Below are 13,580 nucleotides of genomic sequence, written 5' to 3' on the forward strand. Positions count from 1 at the left end.
TTCTTATTGCTTTCTACGCAGTTCGACCGCATCCATTTTCAGCGAGATCCCCCACTTTTGCTTCGTGCGACCATTATACTAATAACAACTACATTATAAACAAAATGTCGAAAGAAAATGTAGTAGTTTATGAGGTACTCATGCCCTGAAAAGCCTGCCTTATTCTTTATCTGCAAAACAGGGTTATAGTTTCAGTGGATAAAGGACGTGCAATTGCAAATGTTTTTGAACCACTAATTGGAGGTTTTGTTTGCCTATGCCAAATTTGATCCCGAGCCTTGAAAAAATCAGTTGATACAGTGAAGCCTTGATCGAAAAGCAATGGAAGGAGTATGGGAACAAAATGTATGTGCCATGATTAGTTTATATGATATGTGACTCTACCAACTTCTGTTATTGTATAGGGATTAAAAGTGACCAACCTGGAAAAGAGGGAATGATGGACAGACGAACAAACTTGATATATCCCACTTTTTCCAAAGATACGAAGAGTTTAGTTGGATGTGATATTTTACATCATAACACTGAAGTAAAGGGCTTTGCCCAAGGACAATTCAATGTACCCGACCTGGCTCATCCTATGGTAGGATTCGAAGCAGTATTCTTTCGGTCCTGGGCCTCTCACGCCAAACGAATGACCCACCGCGTAGCCTACATTCATTAGTTGTTCCTACGACATGCAGGATTATTCATGGGGACAAAAAGAGGAGAAACACAAATTGGAGAATAAAGTACTTACCAATATTACCCTTCCAAAACCTCCAACACCCAGCGGTGTTACTATATGCAGGTCTTGTAGCTTCAAGTTTGCCATTTCTGTTTCTAAACTAGAAGAACGAAACAGCAGAAGGTCATTAACGGAACAAATAAAAACATAAGAAATCTCAGACAAATATATTACCTGATCATCTTGATATATTTTATACCTTAACTTATCTCACTCACATTTACAGCGGTGCAGTAAGTTCAAAAGTTGTTTGATATGATGCATACAATATTTTTCTAAAAAACTCCGGACAATTGATCAATATTTTTAAAATTATCGTACTGATTAATTTTCCTCACATATGATTTCGAACGGCAATTAACATTTTCACTGGTAGAATTTCCAGGTCACTATCTTTACTCTTAACGCATTTCCTCTAATTATAGCTCTTTTTATATCGCGGTTATTATTAAATGCCATTTTGAACTCACTTTTGATATGCAGTTCATGCAATGGAAATCGGCACAACCACATTGTGGCTTTCATATCGTTTGTACCTCTGCAATTCGTTCAAAACAGAAATCAGTTTAAAAGTGATTTGGATCTAAAATGGGGCCGTCTGGATGATATTTCAAAGTTTGGATATTGTCGTCCTTTAGGAGCGATCAAGAGGAGCTAGAAGTGTTTTTTTTTTTTTTTTTTTAATTTTTATAAGAGCACATCTGAACTAAGGCCAAACTGAATACTCTATAACCCAAAATAAACCCATCCATCAAACAGAATAAGTAAAGGGAACCAAAAGTTCTTTTAACAATGCTTAATATATACAAGGTCATTTTAAGTAGCCAATATAACCAGTGAGGAAAACCTGGGAATTTGTTTTCTTTCACGTTCTAACACTATAAAAAGATACGAAACTGGAGAGCGACACCATAGACATAAAGACATTTTTATCCAAGATGGCTGGATTCAGAGGTAGTAAAATGTTATCTAATGTAATGTGATCAGTTAATTATTATAGGAGAAACATGACTTAATGAAAACAATTTCCTTTCTCAAACTTAAAAGATAAACCGGGGTGTCAATGACTCCGTGGATGTATGACATACTGCATGTAATACGCAGAAAATGCCGCATGCGAGGCATTGAAATAAATATATATATTAATGATATTAAAATACGTATTATATTGGAAACTATTAATCCTTAAATCTCCTAAATAGTTATCGTTGCATGATAACGCAGGTTCAGATGAAAAAAATTGAATCTGTTTTTGAGTAGGCGTCATTTTTCATGATCTAAAATCAGCAGGAGCTAATCACAGTTTAAATTCAATGTTATGAAGTTAATATGTGCCTTTTCATATTTCTTTTATAATACAAACTGCGCACATTTTAAATAAATTCTGATAGTAAATAAATGATCAATGAGTTTAAGAATATTTTAAATACATTTTAATTTTAAATCCTGTTTCATTTTCAGTAGCACGCTTTAATATGCAATACATGAAAATCAGTTAAAAGAGTAACATATTTCTAGTAAATAAAATTACACATTTTAGTTAACATAGTGTTTAAAAATTAATTCCGTAGTAAAAGAAAAAGTTTCAAAAATGTCAACAATTAAAGAGAAGGATATTCATGAACATGCAAAATGCACCTGTACCTTTGATATTATTTATTAATTATCCGATATAAAATACTAAATTTTGAAATGATTGATTGTCCGTACTCGACTCAGACTCATGATGCAACTTTTGCATCACCTTGGTTACGTTATAGACAGCGCGTTTATTATAGAAAAATAAATGTTCTGAGAATAGGAATTATAGAAAAGAAATGGATGTGAAACATTTGATCAATGTAAAGAGGGTATTAAATGCTATCTTGTAGTTTCACGACGATTCTCGTGAATTGACACATCTATGTCGACACAATGAGGTAGCAGTTTTTGTAAAACGGGATTTTCTGGCCCATTTTATCACTTTATTACAGTTTCATTTTAATTTTGTTCTAATAATTCCATTCTACTTGCATGAAAAAAGAAAAGTAATAACATTTTATTGCATTTTTACATACGATACAGTGGAAACTGTTTAGGTGTTAAACCATTATCTTTCAATCACACGAGCGAAACCCAACAGATCAGATTACGTAACCATCCACAGGTGTCCCGGGAGAAGACGTAATTTGTAGGATCATAAAGTCTGTTTCCGTGTCTAACAAGGAGTTACCTTCCCACAGTAGGTATTTGTGTAACCAGGGCCGGCGCTACCATATAGGCAAACTAGGCAGCAGCCTAGGGCGCTGATTTCAAGGGGGCGCATTTTTTTAAAAAAAAAATGTATTGTTTATAAATTTTGAAATTGATATTTCGGGGGGTGGCGCCGGAATCTAACCTTGCCTAGGGCGCCAGATAGTCTGGCCGGCTCTGGCACCGGCCCTGTGGATAACAACGCATTGTAAATAACATATGAAGTCTTTTTCCTGTTCAGTTGATGCTAGTTATTATTAATACCAATAACAAGTAGAACAACAATGCTGTGTTTCGTATTTTAGAACTCCACAATTATATCGGCAACTCGTTCATTACAATAAGTTAAAATGCATAAAACCCAGGTTCTGCCTTACATTACTGTAAACTATCTAACATGGGGAGACAATCCGTGGCTCATAAGGGAGATAATGTACTCAATTGACTGATAGACGGTGGATGACAGATACAGTTTGCATTGGCAATTCGTGAGTTATAAATAATGCTGCAGAAATCAACCATTCCTAACTTACTCAGCATGACAAGAAGACGGTGGGTCTGCAGAGGTGATCGTACTCAGATCTATCGCCGAAAAGGTTGTCACGTCACCACATTTATCCTGAAATAACAATCGGAAAGAATAGAGTATGTGGGTATTTATTCGATGCAATGCCAAAAACGTGTCCGATTGTTGAAACTATAAGCTCTTTTAACAATTTCTATAGTGTTTACTGTTGGATAGGAAAAATTTCCATTCTGTTTTCCAATTTTCAAGTTTAAATAAACTGGTTATGTTCATTTGGTCGAAACGTCGTACAAACTTCATGACGTTTCGTCTAAAAATAAAAGTTGTCTAGCTCATAAATTCAGTAGAAAGAAAATGTGTATTACACACAGTGAGTTGCGGTTTGAAAACGGCTTGGACCAGCAAAGATTTTATGCCGTAATATCTTGAGAAAAGTACTTGACTCCAGGAGTCAGTTACGTCCTGGTGTGAAGTTTAGCACTAGTCAGTTAATAATCCATAGTTCTCTATGCGATCTTCTGTCATTTAGACGACACGTTCTTCCTCCCCCGCCCCGGTTATCCGACCCGTTCAAGCTCCAAGCCGTTACACGGAGATTGTATTTCGCTTACTATGATATAAACTGTATGTTTTCATTGCCTGCTTGAAAATCTAAAATTTGCTCAATATATCTTTAAATATTTCACTGCAAATGTATGTTTTTAAATACTTCATCTTTCATGATTTCCAAGGTCAAAGGGATGGGGTTAAAATATGAAGTACATTTTGTAAATGGTAATTATATAAACAACTTAAGTACTAGGTTTTGTGGCTTTCAACCACGTAATTTAAGAGTTCTGGACAGACTATGAGAAACAGACGCCATCAGTATACCCCCTTCGCTAAAGACTGGGATAAAACCTGCATTGGAAGTATATAACATGGAGACTGAGCTTGATGTAACTTATACAGTTTAACTTTAATTACTCACCTATAGTATATTACTACGATTTAATTGCACAAATCGGGACCTAATTAAAAAGATTTCTATATGTGTAACTATTTGTATTAACATATTTCATTAAATATTTACAGTTACCAAACGATATCTTACATAATCATTCCAGTTAGAAATTGTTTAACTCCAGTAGAATATGTCATTGACCCATTGCAACTTAAACCATTACGATAATTTAAATATACTGCTTGTGAGAGGGCCGATTTGCCAGTGCTAATCAATCAATCAATAAGGATATAACCGATTATGAGAATAATTAAATAAATAAACCAATGTAATTTCTGAAGAATTTTAAAAGACAAAGACGATACAGCACATTCTTTACTTTATGCTCTTGATATACAAGTGACTAACTGTTTAAAAACAGGCCCCTGTTAAAAAGAACTGCAATATGTGTTCATTGTTCAATACTCTCCCTCTCTCTTCGCGCGCGCAGACACGACGATGTTTTTTTTTTCATACTTACCACATCAGCACTTTCCAGATCTTCGCATCGCTTTCTTTTTCTGTTCTTCTTCCTTACAACACAGCACAGGTTATTTACTACCCACTTTTTTAAATTCGACATCCATCGGAATCTCATCGATTTCGTTTTCATGACTATATATATTTGCTTCTTTTAATTGATCAAATGTAATCCAGACCTGAAAGCTAGCTAGCTCTCTTGGTTACTACCCTGCTTCTACGTGACGTCATTCATGGCGCGGGTATTGTTGACGTCATGCTGCGACAAGAAAACGTATACGTTCATATGTTTGTATAATGTCATCTATGAGTTTATTAAAATAGATAAATCACGATTAAAAACCCAAACTTGTTGTATTTTAGTGGGGAAATAATAAAACAGTCAATATTTAATTTCTGCAATGACAAAATAAAGTCAGCATCGTGTATATAACTTCAGTTATATAGGAAATTTGATATCTAAACACGTTGTTCCCAACCTTTTCGAGAATGAGGACCCTTCTTAACTTAGGTGAAATTTCGCGGACTTCTACATGCTAATAGTTGTACTTTTATGCTGACGTGGAATAACCCCGCGGTTCCTCGGGGATCCACGGCCTAGTTGTTGTGAATCATTGGTCTACACTTCAATACTGAATAATATTAGTAAAAGGGACCAAAGGTCTGTCTTTGCTTTTATTAGTTCTACAAAGTGTCCATGATGATTTAATAGAAGGGACACGATATATTAATACGTAGAGGTGAAAGGTTTTGTATTACATTTAGAAAGAAAGAAGACGAAAAAAAACCCACTTCATTTTACTTTTACACTGCATTAAAGTCCAGTACCAAGATTATGATTAGTTCATTTCAAATGAGTTTGTACTACAACAGTTTAAATTTATTTGACAACCTGGTTTTTAAAGTATTACCTAATCCACAGAATAGAAAGAAGAAATACAAAACGTGACGTGCATACCTTAAATACGAACAAAGCGACTAATATAGTAGTAGTAGTAGTAGTTGCAGTAGTTGTAGTAGATAGGGTTATAGTACTTTTAGTATATTAAACAATACATCTTGCTCACTTTTTTATGGAAGAACCTCATTGGTGTTGGCATATTCCCAAATAAAATATAATACTAAATTATTATAGTTTTATTTTTAAATTTGTATTTACGATATTTATGTAAAAACCGTGTTTCGCGTTGTTGTTAAATAATTGGATTTTGTTTAATGATAGTCCCATTTGCTTTACATGGTTCTGGGGTTCGGGTTTGGAATGGAAAAGCATGATAATATTGTAATAAATATATGGAATGTACTATCTGCATCTTCCTCTCAGTTTATCGCTTTGTTTAGTTTTTGTGAATTTGTATTGGTTGGGGGAGTCGTTGTTTGGAGAATATTGTAGCATAGAAAGGGATTTCTTGACCGAGTGATGTCTAACCCTGGCGCGAATCCCGGTAGGAGTTATAAGTTTCCAAGGATTCCAAAGACTTCCAAACAACTACTATTGTAAACTGGTTATCAATCTTACAACTGCATCGTTAATCATCATTAATTTTCCGCAACGGACCACGAACAATTCACACCGTGAAGCTATACAACTCAACCACCTAATGCAGAGAACTATATTTATTACCTTAGGCCGGTCAAATAATTATTTTAGGACAATACGATTATAACTCCACACCATATGTACCACCGTAACAACAACAAACGACGATTGCCGACAACGGAACAATTCCTTCTCGTTTTTTCCATTGTATAATTTTTCAGTCCCCAAACATAAATACTGCACCTGGAGTCACACAATCAATTTACACAACTAGATTTTAATAAGGACTACGGAGTGACAGGGACACTCATGCGGATCTGACATGAATTCACCAACAGTAAACCATGACTCATGGAAACTCACTAACACTTCACTACGGGACGTTTCCTCCTATTAATTTGCTAATTATTTCAGTCTGAGAACTATATTCCCAGCACCGACATCCCATAATCAAACATGTAATCAAAAGACAAATCTGGGACATCCTTCGATATAAACAAATGAGCATGCTCCAAATTTATTACAATATATTTCTTAACTCATCAATTAGTCAATATCAATGACCAAATGTCATAATGCAGAACACTCAAATGAATTGATTACAGTATGGATTAGTTTCGTAAAATTGACCCTCCCTAATTTTGTCACATAGAGAATAATCTCTATATTGTTTAGTATGATTTTCGCGATGTGTGATCTTTAGATGATTAGAAAAAAAATCACTGTAGTATGTGCGCGTTAAAAAACATTTCACTTGACAGCGATTGTCTTGAGGCACTTGGAAATGGGGGAAAACATCGAATATCAATCTACGCCAGATTTTGCTATGTGACAGGCTTAGGCCATAGTTTATGTGATGATAATGGTGTTCATTGTTTAAATGGTAATACAGCCATTGACCCTACACATGAGTCAAAACGGGCAAAAGGTTGAAATCGACTGACATTTTGTGGATCCACTTGTCTCCCTCTCTCCCTCCCTCCTCCTTCCTCTCTCTCTCTCTCTCTCTCTCTCTCTCTCTCTCGCTGTCTCTCTCGCTGTCTCTGTCTCTGTTTCTCTCTCTCTCTCTCTCTCTCTCTCTCTCTCTCTCTCTCTCTCTGAGCATCCAATGAATAAGAGAGGCATGGTTGTCCAATATCCTGTCATATTTATATCCTTTTCCTTCAAAGCGCCATAAGTCTTTAAATATTAGTAAATGAAACAATCACCAAATAGATAAAACCGATATTAATGTTACATATCATAGCAAAGGCTTTGACCATTCAGATCTTTGCATAGTCCTTATTTTGCATTATATTTAGGTTCATCAGACCAGGAACTGTCTTTTCCTTTTCCGTCAACGATGTTTTTTATAGTTAGGAATGAGCTTAAATATAAATTAATTAAAGATGGATTTATGGATTATCATGAATTTCTCCGTTGACGACGAGACCTTAGGTGTCAAAGCGTCGAACAATTTCAATGTTTGTCGGTTCTGAATCCAACCAGGGCAGCCCGAGGCTGCTTCCTTGACGCATCCTTGGCAAAGAAAAATTAGCTCGAATTTCCAGTACTATCCAAATGATATAGCCAATAAAGCGTTAAAAGTGTCGTTACAACCAAAACACCAAATAAGCATCCTTTCACGATGCAAAAATTGTAAATGCATGTGAATAAACCTCATTAAATCGCGGATGATCACGATAATATGTCATTATAAAATTGTTAAAGTAAGAAGCTCTTAATATACTATTTGCAATTATTAAAGGAAATATAGGACACAAAGGTGAACAATGACTGAGTAAACTAAACATGAGAATAAAGAAACGAAAGAAGGTATAAAAAATAACTGATATTTGACGGATTATATGCATAAAGATGAATGAGGAATAGAGCGAAGAACTAATGAACAGAAGAACAGAATGATAATAAAAGTGGGAAGTGCACCATTTATCCCTGCCGAGTGTGTCCGCTACAAAATGTAGTTCTATCCGTTTGTGCATATTCACAATGAACTTTTCATATTGACAAGTTGATTGTTTTCATTTTTGAGTTTCAATTTTTATTCACATTGATTAAATCGGTATAAATTACACATATAATTTATACATGAAAGATGGTTTTAATGAAGAAAGTAGAGCACTATGCCTACAGACACATAGATTCTTGAGTATTGAATTCTCATCAATGCATTGACGTATAGGCGCAAGAAATTAGAGTGAAATAGAATAAACGCGAAACGACGAACTAGCAAGAGCTAATTAAAATATTTTAATATATTTAAAGTTGATCTAAGTCATTGTTCTGCTTTAATTAACAGTATTACCAATCTCCTCCCCCCCCCCCCTTTGGTTGGTTTGACCTAACATTTACTATCATTCTTCATAGGTCCAGATACGTTGTGGTATTACAAAAGCGAAAATGCTCTACTCTCGTCTTTTCCTGGATTTTCGCCCATATCTTGATACGATGGTTAAGAGAGAGAGAGATAGAGAGAGAGAGAGAGAGAGAGAATGCGCGGTCTTCGGATATTTTCATATTTAACTATCAATAATGAAATTTTAGAAACTTATATTAGGTTTAAGATACAACAACAGCATCAACAAAGCTTTAAGTACCGTACATAACTGTGTCCCATAACCAAAACATTTACCTTACTGTGTCGACCGGCCATTGCAACGTTGTTGTTGTTGTTGTTGTAGGGTTTAACGCCATTTTTCAGCACACGATAGGCTATATATGGCGGCCAGTATTAATGGTGGAAGAAGAACCCGAGAAAACCCCGGAAAAAACCACCGACCCACGAGAAGTTACTGGCATGCTTTGTCACATACCCACATTGACTGAATCCGATACTCGAACCGGTGCAGACAGAGGTGAGATGGCAGTGATCCGTATGGGAGAACGCTTTATACCACTCGGCCACTCGGGGTCCCCTGCAACGTTGTATCATTGAATATAAAAACACTTTAGAAAGGTCCCAAGTGAAGTGTAAACAAGGGAAGTATAAACATACCGTTATGAAGAACGATATTGTAGGATGCTTGGTGCAATTTCAGTTTCAATGTTTTTTTTTATCCAGCCCAATTTTTTTTTCTCTCTAACTCCAGATTTCTTCGCATTTTGTCCCTTGTGCATGAGAGGGGAGGAGAAGAAGGAAAAAGTAGGGATTGAGATTAGATTGTGTACCATGTTAAATTTATTTAGAAAAAGGGGATTATTATTACTTTTATCGTTATTTTCATACCCCAGTAATGATTAATGATTGGAAATTCATCATTGATCTTTAGGAATAGACCCATCAGCACACAGTTTCAAGATTGTTTATATATGCGTATTATTGCACCATGGCAATAAGTTGGTAACTTTACCCAGTAGCTTCATAATAACTTATAATTAGCTTTGAAGCCTGACAGTGTTGCTATATTTTAAACAACCTATAATTAGTTTTCACATCCGTCGGTGTAGCAATACTTTATGTAATGATTATTCATCAATACGAGCTTTATACAGAAAACTCAATCATGTTTACTATTCTTGAAACGATAACAGGATTCTCTTATGATGATGATGATGATGATGATGATGACGACGACGATGAATATGATTATTATCATTATTATTATTATTATTATTATCTCCCCTTTTGTTGCTGCCGAGTTTAATTATAGTGGCGTGCGCACAATTGTGCATGTGCCACTTTTTTCTGACTGCACCGCAGCCTGCTAGTTGTTCCTGGGGAAGGGAATGGTGTCACCTCCCCCAGGCTTTTATGGATTCAAGGAACCCTGATAGTTTGGCCTCAATCTGTGGGTCCATAAAGGTCCCCTACAGATGAATGGTTGGCTGTCATTAGTGTGAAGGAGAGATCGGGAACGGTCCTGCTTGCTTTACATCGCTGGCTTCTTGTTGCATTTGCCTGGTGTTTCTTGCAAGTTTTTTGCTAGAGTTTTTTCTTCTTCTTCAAAATGTTCTAAAGGGGGGTATGTTCTATGCTGTTTATAGAGGTTCTTAGTAGAAATCATGTATGAAGAGAGATTTAAAGGTTATTATGGTATTACTAGTCGAGGTGTTTAGGGTGTGCTTCCTACGTTATGTTATTTATAAGTATTTAGATATTGCCTCTTTAAGTTATTTATTTATTAATGTTTTAGAGATTGAATGTTATTTATACTTTATTTAGCAAGAGACCGGAGTCCTAGCCGATTACACGGTACGTTAAGGACATCTAGGACCGGAGTCCTACCTGATTACTCGGTTCGTTAAGGACATCTAGGACTTTCGATTTTGCGGTTTCCTTAGTTTTTTATAGGTGCTTCGTAAGTGAATTGTTTATTAATACTTTTATAAAATTGAATGATATGTTATGGGTTTTTATGTGGTGGCTTCTAAATTTATTTAGCTAGTTACTAGGTCTTTTGGTTTTGTGGGGATAGTAATTATATTTCGTTCCTAAGTTCTGCTGAGTCTATGAATTGATTTATATTTTTATATGCTGATTGTTTATTTTTTATTAGTGTCCATAAGTAACTCTGGGTATGTGTGTGGTGATCCAATCTCTTTTTGGTTTTTGATAAATATTTTCCTAGCGGGTTGATATTTTGGGCATATATTGAATACGTGGTGTAGATCTTCGGTGGTGTGGCAGTTAAAGCAGTTAATGGTTGCTGGTTTGGGTCCTATAAACCTTCCAAAACTGCTTGCTAGTTTAGTTTTCCAGTTATTATCCTGTTTATGGTTTTCTGTTCTAAATAGGTACCCTTAGGTAGTTGCATGTTTTTATCTACGGGTTTTTGGGTTTCATGGCGCTTTTTACCTTTTGTGGAGGAGTTCCAAAAATCTTGCCATGTTTGGTCCATATATGTTTGTGCGAAGCTTAGTGCTTCTGTACAGCTATAGTTAAGCTTGATAGAGTTTTTATATCCTCGTTTGGTTTGTGCAACTTTGTCTGCTGTTTCGTTGCCAGAGATTCCAATCAGCGACGGTATCCACATGAGCTCGACTAATTGATGTGCTGTGGTGATATCGTCGATTAATTGGCATGCTCTGTCGAGGAATTGTTCACTAGAGTGTGCACTGCGATTTTGGATCAATCTGATAACGCTTAAGGAATCGCTTATAATGACTGCTTTAGGCATTTGGTTGTCTTTGATCCATTGTAGTGATTCAAGTGTAGCCCAGAATTCAGTGGTGTAAATGAAGCAATAGTCAGGTAATTTGGATCCCGTTTGTATATTGAATTCAGGGATGACTATTGCTGATGCTGTTCTTGGTGGGTTGTTTGTTTTTGATCCATCATAGTCTGGGTATTTTTGGTTGATTTCGTTTACCAGTACAGGTTTTAGTAAGTTTTCTTGTCCTTCTTTATTGCCTAATTTGGTAGCTTCAGTGTTAATCCTTGGTGGTTTTTGTAACCATGGTGATTTGTTCTGGTCTGTATTGTTCGTTACCTGTTTTTTTAAGTAAAGGTATCTTTTCTCTTAGTTCAAGGATTACTTTGCCACTTGGTGTGATGGGTATGATTTTCGGTTTGAAGACAACTTTACACTTATTTATAGCTATTTTGGTGGGATGGTTGTCTGGGTGGGTATCTAATCGAATGGAGTATCGGAGGAGCAGTTCTTGCCTACGTAATTTTAAGGATAGTTCTCCTGATAGTGTTTGTAGTTCTTCTCATGATGTTGAGGGGAGTGTTCCTGTGCATAAGAGTAAGGCTTTTCTCTGGATAGTTTCAAGTTTTTGTAGTACAGGTTGCTTAGCCGAGTTATATGCTTGGCAACCGCAATCCAGTTTTGATCTAATTAGGGTTTTATATATCGTGAGGAGGGTTTCCTGCTTGGGTCCCCAGTCAGTCCCTGTGATGTTCCTGAGTAAATTGAGATCTTTGTTACAATTCTGGGTGAGTTGTTCAATGTGCTGTTTCCATGTGAGGTGGTTGTCAAAGAACATTCCTAGGAATTTTATTTTCCCTGATTACACATTTATACGTTGCATTTTTTGAAGCATTGTTTTACCAGAATGAATGAATGAATGAATGAATGAATGAATGAATGAATGAATGAAATGAAATGAAAACAGATACAAATAGGAGAATTATGAAGTAAATGAATTTACAAATGAGTGAAAGAGGATAAATAAATAACCATTACAGGACTGCAAGAATACAATACGAAACAGAAACCTTTCTCATCTTATTCATCAAATGACCATTACAAGTGAGCCAGAATACATTATAAAATAGAAACCTTGATCCCCTATTAATCATTAAATAATCATTACACATTGTAAGAATACAAGATTCAATAGAAACCCTATTATTATTATTTATAAAATGACCATTACGAGAGTGGCCAATAGAAATCGCTTCATTTCAAGCAATGAACGCAGGCAGTTATCAAGTTGTTCTGCGGTAGAAGGTAAGCAAGTTGTTAGGTTAGCTTGGATGTCGTGCATTGGTTTGGTTATATTTATCATACGGAGATTTCTCTTAGCAGCAGATAAAGGTGGAGGGATAGGGACTGATACGTAAAGATGGCATATAATGCAGAGGTTATCTGATGCAAGGTCATGGGATACCAGGGAGGAACGTAAAATGTTATCATCAGATCTATGAAGAATCCAGTCTAAAATGTGACCATGTTTATGGGTGGGTTGGTTAACTGATTGTTTGAGGCTGAAAACATTAATGGAATCTATGAGTTTTGATGTATTTGGGTTTCCGGGACAGTGTGTGTGTCCATTCTTCGCGGACATTGATATGTAAAAATACAACATTATTAAAATTATTATTTTTACAATTCTGATGTGAGATAATAAAATAGCTATCTTTTAAAGATAGTTCATTAACTTCAAACTTGTTTATAATAATTGACTTGAGTATTGATATGTGTCATCTCGGTGATGACACATTTATTATGCTATAAACAGGAATCAGGCAATTAGCTAACCCGGTAAAGCGCTCGCTTAGCATGTTGGGATACATGCCATGTTCTCTTTGAAGTCTTCTGTTACAAGCTCGCAATTTATATTTTGTGTTAATATTTTTACACATCGAATGTTTTCCAATACTGTCTATAAAATAAAGATTTACAAATATATTTTACTGTCAAATCTG

This window comes from Sinohyriopsis cumingii, chromosome 15 (assembly GCF_028554795.1).
Source record: "Sinohyriopsis cumingii isolate HCF-2022 chromosome 15, ASM2855479v2, whole genome shotgun sequence".
NCBI lineage: Eukaryota > Metazoa > Mollusca > Bivalvia > Unionida > Unionidae > Sinohyriopsis > Sinohyriopsis cumingii.